General features: G+C 39.6%; 1 long non-coding RNA gene and 1 pseudogene across 1 annotated transcript in view; one reads left to right on the forward strand and one right to left on the reverse strand.

Moving 5' to 3' along the window:
- Positions 1 to 14,271, reverse strand: part of smfn — a 79,675-nt gene that overhangs the window by 31,193 nt on the left and 34,211 nt on the right. The window contains exon 4 of the long non-coding RNA XR_004928213.1: positions 12,192 to 12,303. This is a non-coding gene — a long non-coding RNA (small fragment nuclease). The remainder of the gene's footprint in view (positions 1 to 12,191; positions 12,304 to 14,271) is intronic.
- Positions 11,190 to 11,308, forward strand: LOC118558209 (annotated as a pseudogene).

Consider the following 14,271-nt stretch of genomic DNA (forward strand, 5'->3'; position numbering starts at 1 on the left):
GTGTTTTGAAGGGAAAACAGTTATAATTTTCAACACTAGATGGGAGCATTTTTCCAAACCATTCATACACAGTCAAACATAATTGTAAGCAGCTTTAAAATATCTTTAGCTGGCCTTTAAAAGAAAGATTTTAATCTTTAATCCTATATAAGGGAACCAGTTGATTGCAAAAAAGTCTTGACAAGCAGAATTTCCTCCTGAAGAAGCCTAGAGCCACAGGGAGAGTTGTCTGCATTGTCCATGGCTTTGCAACAATCCCTCATACTGAGCAAGCATGAAGCAACAGGGGGAAAAAAACCTCCCCATTAACAGGAAGGAAAAACCTTCAGCAGAACCGGGCTCAGTATGAACGGTCATCTGCCTCGACCGACTGGGGGTTACAGAAGACAGAGCTGTGTTCTTTGTCTTTGATATTTTCTACAATTATACATAACATGTTCTATAGTTTCTAATTCCCCACATACATCACAACTTCCTGATTCATGTTTCCCCATTAACTGTAATGTTGAATTAAGTGCTGTATGTCCCAACCGTAGTCTTGTTATTGTCCTTTCCTGTATTCTGTTCCTCCCAATTGTCCCTCTAACTTCCCCTACCATCCTTTGTATTCTGTAAATCCATCTTCCTTTTATATCCTCTTCCCACTGTTTTTGCCATTATTCTTGAATCTTTCTTTTAATAATACTTTGAACCTCTGATTTACCCAGGTCTATGCTTATATCACTCTTACTTTTATTTATCGACTCTTTAGCTTTCTTATCAGCCATTTCATTACCTTTCACTCCTATATGTGCAGGAACCCAAAAAAACACAACTGATAACACCATCACCTGAATATGATATAGTATTTGTTGAATTACTAATAAGATATCTGGACGGCTTTCTGAATGATTTCTTTTTAAACTGATCAATGATGAACTTGAATCTGAACATATGACAGCTCTTAATGGTCTCACTTCCCCAATCCATTCTACAGCAACTAATAATGCAATCATTTCTGCCATATAAACAGATATTCATTTAATTTCTTCCCTATGTGCAGTTTAAACTCTGGAATTATTACACCAACTCCAGTTTTTCCTAATTGATTTTTTTGATTCATCCGTATACATTTTTACATAATTATAAAACTGTTCTATATATTCCTCCACTATTATAGAATTACATATATACATTTTATCTCCATTTTTCTTTTCCAATATTGTTAAATCTACTATTATTTCAGGTAAAATCCATGGTGGTGTTATTGATAATGGTAAAAAACAGGAAAGGGAACTTAACTTAAGAGACTCAGCGGGGGGGTACATTTTAGTGACGGACCGGATAGATGCTTCTCTCGGCAAGCGGAGGAAAATGACTAAAAATAACCGTGAAACGTAAGGAGATAAAATAAGACAGACTAGCGGCCAGGTGTGGGGTCGTCTCTGCGGAGGCGAGGTGTCGGACAGCCGGTAAATTGAGCGGTGACGGCGGTGCGATTTTTCGATTATGAAGGTAAGAGCTTTGTCCTCTTAGCTCTGTTGTTAGCATAGATGCTAGGATAATGATAGCTATGCTACCAACAGGACTTTTGTCATTTGTCTTCTTAGCTCTGTTGTTAGCATAGATGCTAGGATAATGATAGCTATGCTACCAACAGGACTTTTGTCATTTGTCTTCTTAGCTCTGTTGTTAGCATAGATGCTAGGATAATGATAGCTATGCTACCAACAGGACTTTTGTCATTTATTAGTTTTCTGTTTCTCCATTATATTACTACGCTAGCTTTATTGCTATATCAGCTATTCTGTTTCACAGCTTTTAGCCAATGAGTCACACTAGGGATATAGTTGATGTATAATGTTGAGCCTTTTCATACTTTGTTTTGGGACAGTGTCAATGCTGTTGGCCACTTGGTCACAGTTAGAGCACGCTGTCACAGCTCTTTGAATAAAAATGAGGAGCCTCATTCCCTTCAGGTTTTTCTTTTTGAGTAGTATTTTACTGCGGTTGCAGACTTTGCAGTATCCCACAAAGTTCCTCTGTGGCTTCAGTGTGTTTCTCAGTCTCGTCAGTAGATTTGGAGCCTCAATTAAGAAAATAATTCTGCCCATTCCTGTTAAAACTGCGATAGTTTAGGACGTCAAAGACTGAGAAAGACGCTGTCAATAATGTTGCATGCACACTGCATGCACACTAATAATCAGTTCATTATAGTATTTATGGATTATGCTGCTGTCGGGGCAAACCCCTCGTGTCCTATACTGTTATTTTTCAGGAAGTGACCAAAAAAACATGAATTTTAAAAAACTTCAGACATCACACTTCATATATTTTAGTTATTTATTACATAGATAGGCATTCCTCGGTTTTTAATATTTTGACTAAATCATACTCGCATGAATTAGTGTTCTTGACTAAAGTTAAATAGAGGATTGAGCCTGAGAGTGCCATTAAAAACAACAAGACCTGGTGTCTTATCAGATTTTTATAGCTTTCAGTCCAAATAACGGTGTCCCATAGGGGTAATTTGATTCTGATAACACTGATTATTATTCTACACATGTAAATGTAGTCAGTGAGTGAAAAATAAACTTCTTTGCATCTGCTGTTTCCAACAATCATAATTTTCATGTTGCTGCTTTGATTAATTAAACATTAGCTGAATCCATCTAAAACAGCATGTCTCTATTTCTAGTTTCCACTGGATAAGAAAGAGGATCCCGTGGCTCTGGAGTGCCTGTCGTGTTCTTGTGCTGCAGGTACAGCTCTATGTAATCACATAGTAGCCCTGCTACTTCATAGCAGCTCTGTCCATTTTACCTTTTACCTGTCCTGTTTATCCTGCTGCCTTGCTCCGGTTCCCCTCTGCCTTACAGAAGAGCCTGCTGCCGAGCTCTGGTGGGTTCTCCCCTGAGCTGTCAATTCTCTGCCAAGCTGTGGACCTTGCTGCCTGTTCCTGGTTCCAAGAAGTCTCTCTCCGGGCCATCAGCTCCCATCAAACCTTCAATTCTCCTACAAAGACTTGAGCATACTGTAGGGATTAAGGGAGGAGCATTGGACTGGTTTAAGTCTTATCTGTCGGACAGATTCCAGTTTGTTCATGTTAATAATAAATCTTCCTCAAACTCTAGGGTCACATGTGGAGTACCACAGGGTTCAGTCCTTGGACCAATTCTATTTACTATATATATGCTTCCGATTGGCAAAATTATCAGACAGCATGGGATTAATTTCCACTGTTATGCTGATGACACTCAGCTATATTTATCCATAAATCCTGATGAATCCAATCAGTTACTTCGACTGCAGTCATGTCTTGATGACATCAAAAGCTGGATGACTTTAAATTTCCTGCATTTAAATTCTGACAAGACAGAAGTTGTAATCTTTGGGCCAGAGTCTTCAAAAAATAAAGTTCTTAATCAATCACTTAATCTGGATGGCATTAACTTGGCCTCTGGTAATAAAGTAAAAAATCTTGGTGTTGTTTTCAACCAATACATGTCATTTAAATCCCATATTAAACAGGTTTCCAGAGTTTCCTTTTTTCACCTCCGGAATATTGCCAAAATTAGAAACATTCCGTCCAGGGGTGATGCTAAAAAACTAGTCCATGCATTTGTTACTTCAAGGCTGGACTATTGTAATTCTTTACCATCAGGAAGTCCACAAAATGCAGTTCAAAGCCTTCAGCTGATCCAAAATGCTGCGGCAAGAGTTCTGATGAAAATCAACAAGAGGGATCATATTTCTCCAATTTTAGCTTCCCTTCATTGGCTTCCTGTTCAATCAAGAATAGAATTTAAAATTCTCCTTCTAACGTATAAAGCCCTTAATAATCAAGCTCCATCATATATCAGAGCTCTGATTACCCCGTATGTTCCTAACAGAGCACTTCGCTCTCAGACTGCAGGTCTGCTGGTGGTTCCTAGAGTCTCTAAAAGTAGAATGGGAGGCAGATCCTTTAGCTATCAGGCTCCTCTCCTGTGGAACCAACTCCCAGTTTTGGTCCGTGAGGCAGACACCCTATCTATTTTTAAGACTAATCTTAAAACTTTCCTTTTTGACAAAGCTTATAGTTAGAGTGGCTCATGTTACCCTGAGCTATCTCTATAGTTGTGCTGTGATAGGCCTAGGCTGCTGGAGGACATCAGGGTCTAATTTTCTCACTCTACTGATTTCTACTGTTCTTCAGTCTACTGTTCTCCAGTTTTGCATTGTATTACATTGAAATGACTGTCGTCATTTCAGCTTTTAACTTTTTGCTCTCTCTCTTTTTCTTCATAGTAGGTACACCTGGTCTGGCGTTCTGTTAACTGTGACATCATCCAGAGAAGACGGCTCACCCGCTACTACCATCTAATGTAGAACAGATTACTAGATCAATGTGTGCTTCTGTGCTTTTTTGTCTCTCTTGTTGTGTCTCTGCTCTGTCTTCTGTAACCCCAGTCGGTCGAGGCAGATGACCGTTCATACTGAGCCCGGTTTTGCCGGAGGTTTTCCTTCCCGTTAATGGGGAGTTTTTCTTCCCACTGTCGCTTCATGCTTGCTCAGTATGAGGGATTGCAGCAAAGCCATGTACAATGCAGACGACTCTCCCTGTGGCTCTACGGTTCCCCAGGAGTGAATGCTGCTTGTCGGGACTTTGATGCAATCAACCGGTTTCCTTATATAGGAACATTTTTGACCAATCTGTATAATCTGACCCAATATGTATAATATGATTGAACGTAACTTTGTAAAGTGCCTTGAGATGACATGTTTCATGAATTGGCGCTATATAAATAAAATTGAATTGTTGCATTTGACCTAATAAAAACATGAATAATGTATGTTATTAGGTCAAATGTGTGTGTATATATATATATATATATATATATATATATATATATATATATATATATATATATATATATATATATATATATATATAGTGCATGTCATGCCAAGAGGCAACTCGTGTGTTTTATATAAAGACAAATTAATTCAATTCAATTTTATTTATATATTTCCAACATGTCATCTCTTTACAACCCCAGCGGTCCGGCCCAGTGGTCAAATGCATTATCATTATTCAACGGCTGTATCTCCTCGCTGCATCGACCAATCTGCACAAGATTTTTTGTGAGTCGTGGGGGAGCGCTGCCGAACAGGTTCGTGTGAATCGCCCGGTGAGCGGGCGGGGAAAATGCGTGACAGCTTCTGCGGTGGCTGGCGGCAGGCGGTGCGCGTACCCCAGCGGTGCTTGGCTGCGAGGGCCGCTCATCGCCGCTTGCGGCTTTAATTATTATTTTTATTCTGCCCCCCTAAAGAGGGGCCTTTTTGGGGGCTTTATCATACTCAAAAACTCACCAAACTTGGCGGATGCAAGAAGACTGTTTAAAAATTTTGTATTTTAAGGTCGTCACAAAAATCCAAAGAGAAATGCCTCAACGGCGCCACCTAGCAATTTTCAAAGGACCCTTTGCTATTCACTTACTTCATCGTAGAGACATGAGATTTGGTACAGTGGTAGAGCTCACCAAGACGCTGAGAATTTACAATTAACGTCATAGTGCAAATATCACAGGAAGTAAGCCATTTTAGATTGAATGTCTGATTTTGACCCCATTTTTGATGTTTACAGCATTGGTATTTGATCGAACTCCTCCTAGGGATTTCGAGCGAGCGGCTTGAAACTCGGTCAGTCTGATCATAAGGCATGGCCAATTAAAAGTTATCAAAACGGTGAGTTTTTGAGTATGTTGAAGGGGTGTTAGCAGGGGTCAAAGTTCACCTACTCGCCACAAAAAATAAAACAGTTTTATCTCCTACACAGAAACACACAGAGGCACCAAACTTTCTGTGATTGATCATCATTGGGTCTTCTACAATATCCAATGGTCAAATGATGACATAATTTAGGCCACGCCCCCTGACAACAGGAAGTGCCATGTTTTGCTGTAAATGATCGCTATGTTACCCCTCTGAGCTAATCAACATGAGACTGTGTTTAGAAACAGAAGACATGTTAGTGTGTTGTGGATTCCAGGCCCAACTGGATTCCATGTAGCAGTGCCAAGTCACCTGAAACGCCTATGCCATATGTCCAGACTTCCATAGGATATTGACAAATTTAATGAAAAGTAACTTAAAATTACCTTAAAAGGACAACATTTTTAAAAGTCAAAAGGCTTATTTAATGCTTTGAGAACATCTCTTCTATTCGGCTACAAAATCAACCAAAACAGGATGATCTTTTAAGCTATAAGACCCTTTTTAAGATCTCAATACATAGATTTTAAGCTGGTGGGTCGCCACTGCCTCTGCTGCATCAACTGATCTGCACCAGTTTAATCTCGTCATGGCAAAATTATTTTTTCTCTTCATGTGTGGCCCTAATACTCCATCGTAAGAACACTGCTGTCGTTACCGTGGGTCCTGGGGGAAAAAAAAAAAAACGCTGCTCCTGGGGGGAATTTTTGATTATGCTCACGCATAGATGTGTAATACTTCTCATTGCAATTCAGACAGGCGCAGACTGCACCGTGCAGTTCATTTTAAAAAGGCAGTTTTGGCGCATATTCCGATAGAAATGGGCTGTGGGGAGCCTAAGTGTGTTGTCGTGGGCGTGTTTACCCGCTGCTGGTAACCGCTGTGAAACAATCAGAAAGATTTCCCTGATTAATAACATCTTTATGGAGCGCTAGACTTATTGTTACCATGTGCTGCTTTACCAGTTCTCTCTCTCTCGCTCGCCATCGGACAAAAATCAAACTGCTTCGTATTTGTATTTGAAATTGTGCGTCAGACTCAGATTTAGAAGTGTTGTTACGACGTTTGAGCTGTAACTGCAACCGTTATATATATTTTGTAACTTTACTGAATTTGCAGCTTAAGAAGATTGGGTTTGACAGACAACACCAACTGTCCCCTCAATCCAGTGCCACAATACCACAACAGACCTCATCACGCTCTACAGTACATCAAGAAAACTAAATCAACTAAAACAAGTTCACGAGTGCACTTGAAATTAAGTTAATCCATATTTGTGTGTCAGGGTGTCTAAGCACTCTCCAGAATTTGACATCTCAGCAGAACCTGTAATAATTATAGAAAGTAACGTTATAGTTGTTCTGCCTTTTGTTAAGACAGCAAGGAATTCATGTCGTGAATACATTACATAAATAAGATATTAATTAATTCTTAGTCAGAGGAAATCCATGGTAAAAACAGTTAGAAATGCTTTGGGTTCATATTTAATCAGAGTGAGACATCACAACTTTGTTAGATCTCTATGTGAATTACGTGAGATAGTGAGTGCTTTCACCTTAAAAAAAGATCTTTGACGTATTTTGCTCTGGTAACCACCTTATTTTCGAACGCGGAAGTAACTATGGGTCCAACTTCCGTTTGTGTGTGCCGCATTTCCGTTTCAGCGCTTCCCTCTGCCAAATAACATTAGTTTGACTGAAATGATCAACTGTTGCGGCAACACTGTCAAAAATTGCAGAGCAATCGAAGTGGCAGGTTAGGGCCACAGCTTCAAACTATTCATGACTGAGAGGATGACATGAAGAAGTTCCTCAAAACGTACAAGGACATTCTAACCTGTTTTGTGTCACTTGGTGCGGACGGCTCTACCGAAGCGAACCTCCGCAGTGAAAGAGTTGGATCGGTGTTAATAAATATCAACAAGGATAACCTGGTTTTCATGGAGGCTGATGTCCGTTCAAGCTAAAACTAGTCCGACGTTCACTCTGCTGGATCCTGATTGCATCAACCGGCTCTACCAACACGACCGGAGCTTTCTGGTGCTGCGACTCCAGGGGAGGCCTTCAGTCATGCAGTGGCGAGCTTATGGAAGGTAGGCTGATGAAATATCTGATTCAGAAACATACTGGCTGTTGGCTGGCTGTGATTAGATTGCTGGTCAGTTAATTTTGTAATGTTTGGGATTAAACTGATGTTTTAAGTGGATATCTAAACATTCTGCCCACTTCATGTTTTGGCTTGAAATTTTAAATTTAAATGGATAGTTTAAGTTATCACTATAAACTATAATCCATATTTTTATATAAATATTACACCAAGGACTGTAATATAAAAATTAACGGTTTCTTTAACTTTGTTAAAAGGTGCAGTTTGCTGTGGCCAAATGTCTTGACTGGATTGTCCTGCACAAATGAGCAGCGCCGTCCCCAAAAGGCAGAATGATGGATGTTTTCTGCCCCACAAAGAATTAAATGGCCTACAAATATGCTACAAGTGAAATGTACATAAGATATACTTTATTTCTTTACATGTCCAACGTCAACATCCACTTGATCAAAAATATGAATAAATGCAAATTACATAAGAAAGTGAAATGGATTGCAAAATTTAATAAGACACATTTTAGTTGGACACAGTTTTTGTTTAAGTAAACATTTAAATAGTCATGAATTAAGGATATACAATACTTAAAGTTATTAAAAATTAAAAGTAATTCCAAAATGTAAAACCTCAAGGTGCTAAATAAATAATATTTAAAAGCAGAAATCCAAAACACATTGTTGTGTCTAATAATTCCTCTGGTTTACAGTAGAATATAACTAATCAGGATCTTGTTGACATGTAAACTTCTCTGCTTCCTCATGTATGATTTCCCCTTCATGCTCACAGGAGCTGCACAGATTCTAAACATTGTTTCTATTTTATAAAACAACTTCATGGTTACAGTCTGGGAGATTACTGTGAAAACGCTGAGCCTCCTGATAACTCTTTACACATGTATGTGGACATTTGCAATCCTCCTTGTGGCAGTTACATCCTCATCAGAGGACTGTTCTCCTTTTATAAGTGAATGCTGGTAGAACAAGGTTAAATCTGCTCCCAAACAGCAGATCTCCGATGGTAAAGCCTCTGTCTGCCATTACTTCATCGCCAGGACGAAGATACTCCAGGAACCCAGCCACATACATTCTTCTTACTCTTTTCTCCTTGGTGTGATCATCAGTGCCTGTAGTATCAGCATCTTTATTCATAGGTGACTGATTATGGAGCGGTCCGGTCAGCCTCTGCATCAGAGCGGCTGTCATCTGTCAAACACAAGACCGCAATCAGTTTAGCAAACAGCATAAAATATATCAAGACTACTTAAAACTATGTTAAGACCAAGCTAATAGAGCAGCATCTGTATCATTACATGTTCAAATATTCATATCACACGTTCCTTCCAGTTTTTACAAAACACCTGAACCCTGCTTTTTATGTTCTTTGACAGGCTAAATATATTTAGCTGTAAAATCGTTCATTGGATAACGGACCTCCATAGACCTACCATCAGGGATGAAACACATCCAGATAATATTTTACAGAGAGAACAAAGCTAAAGACGGTTGTATTCATGTGAAAGCATATGTTTTATCAGAAGCAGCAAAAACGAATGAATTAAGAGTTAGTGCTAATGTAAACGTCCCTACGCTTACCTCTCTTCTCTCTTCTTTACGTCTCCTGTTAATGTTTTTCATGGAACTTCGCAGCCCAGACACTTTTCTGGCATCGTGTGGTCTTCTGTTGGTCTTTTGTCCACAAAATGAAAAAAAACATACGGTGGCTTCTTCAGATTTTAAGCTTTTAACCACAGGTGAAGGGATTCCTCCTTCTTCGGCTGAGGGTGAATGAAGTAGGGCGCATCGTATCCACAGCTCTTGTTCCCGGTCGATGATTAAAACACTCCTGCTCCACGTAAACCTCTCTTTTACACCCGTTATTATGACAGCCTCTAACCGGACAAACGATCCCGGCCTTCCTCGAACTCATAATGCCGAGTAATTTGAGACGAAGTAGCCGCATGAGCCACTTCTCAGCTAGCTAAACACTGACAGGAAGTGAGCGGGTGGAAGTCTCGCCCAAACAAACGTCAACTCGCTGCCTCCATGTTTCCGTCAAAAATAAGGTGGAAAAGCTGCTTTTCAGCGATGAAGCTAGGGAAACTGCTAATGTTGAAGTTGAATTTGTTCTACACGCTTTTGCCTTGGAAAGTATTTGTCTTTTTACAAAAACAATGTTTAAAGCCAGATTTGTGAATAAAGGTTATTCAGACAACGCAAGAAAAGGAAGCTTTGTGTGGGGAACTTTTGTCCTAGCTGTCTAGCTGCATATGGCCCCAGGACAGCACAATAGTTTTCTTGAAGTATAATTTTGGAGAAGTAGAAACAAGTATTAATTTCAAAAGGTAGGTAAAAAAGGAAAAAAGTTTTTACAAAATCTTAAAATGTTGGATAGTCATTATTTCCATCTTGCTGTGAAAATTGGTGAAATATTATCATTTTTAATGCTTAGATATAAAATTGCAAGGCAATTACTAAAATTGCCTTTTCTTGAAAATGTTTTTTTTGGCATGCCAAACTTTATATTTACAGATGTTCTCAGTTCAACTCCCACAGACTGCCACTATGGGTCCCTAAGCAAGACCCTTAACCCCTGATTGCTCCCCAGGCGCCGCACAGTGGCAGCCCACTGCTCCCCAAGGGAGATAGATACAGAAGTGAATTTCTCCATTGTGAGATCAATAAAGTTCAATAAAGTTCAATTATTATTATAACTATAGAGGTAGCTCAGGGTAACATGGGCTACTCTAACTAACATGTTTGGTTTAGTAGTGAGTAGAGTTTCCAAGGTTGTTGAATCAGAGAATTACTGTAACTTGCTTTTGGTTCAATAAAAACAACAACTTGTGGATTAGTAATTGTTTGTGTTCATTCCAATTCAGAATTGCATGGTCTTTCAGAATATAGAGTTACCTTTTCTCGAGTTAACATCTGACATTAACACAGAGACATTATCATTGGATTGGTGATAGAGGAGTAACGTTTTAAACTCTAATTGCAGTTATAATTTGAGTTATCAACGCTGCTGGATAAATCTCATCGGACATGAACCGATCAGGCCTCCTGTTCCAGCATAAATGAGTCCATAACAGCTAATTAATAAATGCATTAATGGTATAAATTATTACAAGTTGATATCATGGTATCACTACCATTTGAGCCACATTTTGTTATAGCTACTATTTGAGTTGAATGACCTATTAAATAAAATGATAATACCAAATTATAATTAATAATAATAATCATATTCAAACAGCTTCTGGCATAACAGTATAATTTTGGTGGGTCAAATTCAACACCCATTCTGGTTTCTAACTCCTCGTAACCCCAGCTCATGAGGCGTAATAAACATATCTCCACAGCCATACCACTCTGGATGCGCCTAAACCCGTCTGACTGCAAAAGCTAAGCAGAGTGGGGCCTGGGTAGTACTTGGATGGGAGACCTCCGGGGAATACTAGGTGCTATAAGCTTTTGGTGAGTGGTGGCCTAGTGGTTGGAGCATTGCGCTTAAATGCAGAGAACTAATTTCATTGGAATGTATGTTGCAATGACAACAAAGATTATTATTTAAAGTGCCTTGCAAAATTCAAGGATTTGACAAGTTGTAGTACAAGTACAAGACAGGGTGGGTTTATAAAAATCTAAATTTTGGATTTTACCCCAGAGCACCATGAAATCCATCATCTTCATCACATGGAAAGCACAAGGTACTACAACAAACCTGCCAAGCGGGGACCAGCCACCACAGCTGGTAAGGAGGGGATTAATCAGAGAGGCAGCAGAGAAACCAAAGGTAACCCTGAAGGAGCTGCAGAGACTGGAGGATCTGTCCATGACCCCCAATAAGCCATACACTCCATAGAGCTAAACGTAATGGAAGAGCGGCCAGAACAAAGTGGTTATTTAGTGTTAAACTAAAAAGGCACATTTCAAGTTTTCTAATAGGCATGTGGGAGACTCCCCTAATGTATGGATTAAGACGCTCTGGTCAGATGAAACTAAAATTTAACTTTTTGGCCACCAAAGAAAACGCTGTCTGGCGCAAACCAATCGCATCCCATCACCCCCAGAACACCATCCCTACAGTGAAACATGGTGGTGGCAGAATGATGCTGTGGGATGTTTTTCCACAGGAGGTACTAGAAAACTGGTCCAAATCTTCAAACTGAGGTTCACCTTCCAGGACAATGACCCGAAATAAAATGAAATAAGATAATATGTATTATTGTTATTTTTTTTTTATTATTGAATGACAAGGGTGTGTCCAAAATTGTGACCTTTAAAGTATTTTTCAAGACAATTGGGTGTATTATTTATATGAAAGGCAGCAGTAACATAACAGGTGAAACTTACCAGCAAGAGGACATTGTCCAGGTGGGGTGTGCTGCCTGACAAAGGACAGAAATTCATATTCCGCTTGTTCCAGGGTGATTTTACTATTTTTAACAGCCTGGATCAGTCCTGACTAAGACAAAAAAGATAAGACATGAATACATGGATGCATGGATGGAGGAAAGAATGAAAAGCCCCTTTTACACTGGCACCACTTGGCCTGGTTCTACTAGGCTCCACCCGCTTTATGAACGGTACAGCGACAGCTTTTTCAGCATCGGCTGGGCTTTTCCAGGCCCTACTCAGGAGTAGAGCTGATCAGAGTGGACTTGGGGCGAATTGTGACGTTACGTGAACCGTTTAATAACCTAAATTAGATCCATGGATTTAGCAGGATTTCCTCTCAATTTACATACAATGAACGTTTTGTCTCTAAACAGTGTTTAGTTAAAAAATGTGTTCAGATTGCAGACCGCTCCTCTGCCAAAGAACACTCTGCCGAATCAGTGCACCACAAATATCCAATATCTATCCTACAAAACTGAGGTTTTGTGCTATTAAAGCCCTTTTAAAATTTCTCCATAACGCCCTAAATTTTAACACACACACACACACACACACACACACACACACATTGGCATGTACATCATTGTGTGGACCTTACATTACCATTCATTTTCTATTGCTTTCTATGCCCTAACCCCGAATCGAACCCTAAACGTAAGGTCAGAGGTACGTACCTAACCCTAAAGTAAACTCAATTCACACATTAGCCCTGAACCAAGGGTTAAAGCAAAAATAATCAATTTGACTGAAAATTATTTCTAGTCAGCACCTATTTTCCTTGGGCTGTCGATGTCATGCCACATTATGTACCACACTTGCTTACTGTGCAAAGTCAACTTTAACCAAATGGCAGTTTTAAAATATGCATTGACAATTCCTGTATATCTCCCACTTTTTAGCTTTAGGGCCTTGGCATCATCCAGGGCAGCCCTCTCCACCCTGTCCTTCACTTTCCACATCCATAACATCACCTGGATAACTTAAGCCCCATTTACACTACCCTTGTTAAACCGATCCGAGCCCAGTCCGAGGTTGGATCAGTTAACCAAGCCGAGCCTTGTTCTGACGACCGTTTACACATCACGCTATCCCAGTTCCTTGGTTGCTCCTCGCTTCCTAGTGACGATCTGCGGTACTACTGTTCTCTGGGATTGAAGGCAGGACAAAGCAAATCAAAATGGCAGCGCCCGTAACATACAGGAAGTTATGGTTGGACAGAGTCGGCTTTTGGGACGTGTATGTGTGTGTGTGTGTGTATATATATATATATATATATATATATATATATATATATATATATATATATATATATATATATATTAGGGCTGTGCATAAAAATCGATATAAAGATTAATATCGATATTTTTTAAAAAGATTTAATATCGATATTCTGGCTTTCAATATCGATATACCTCCCAACCTCTAGGGGGCGTTATTACAGCGCAACCATTACAGTTCACAGCGAAGGAAAGCAAGTGAGACGAATTTGTGGAACGGCCGACAGGATTTTAGAAGCTCCTTTGTCCCTAAAATCAGATGTTTGGGCACATTTTTGGTTTCTGTGACACGTTAAATGCATTGAAGCAAATGCACTTTATTTTCCTGTTAATATGTCAGTGATCAATAAATAGAACATAAACATAATATTTGGCTGATTTTGGTGATTGAATCACGAGCAGGAAGGCAAAGGAAGAAAGAGCGAGAGGGAAAGCAATAGCAAGCGGAGCGAGGAGCGAGAAAGCGGGAGCGTAGCGGGGCGGGGGACGAGAAGCGGGAGCGCAGCGGCGCAGCCGAAGAGGAGACCCAATGCCGAAAGAGAGAGGAGAGAGATAGAGGATGCAGACGAGAGAGAGATAGAGATGAGAGAGAGAGACCACACAGAGAGAGAGAGATAACACACACAGAGAGCGAGTAGAGACACACACAATAGAGAGAATAGATATAGAGAGAAGATAGATATAGTAGTAGATAGATCTATATAGATGAATATAGATGATATATATATAGACATATACATAATATTATATATATATGA

Source organism: Fundulus heteroclitus, unplaced genomic scaffold (assembly GCF_011125445.2).
Source record: "Fundulus heteroclitus isolate FHET01 unplaced genomic scaffold, MU-UCD_Fhet_4.1 scaffold_109, whole genome shotgun sequence".
Classification (NCBI taxonomy): domain Eukaryota; kingdom Metazoa; phylum Chordata; class Actinopteri; order Cyprinodontiformes; family Fundulidae; genus Fundulus; species Fundulus heteroclitus.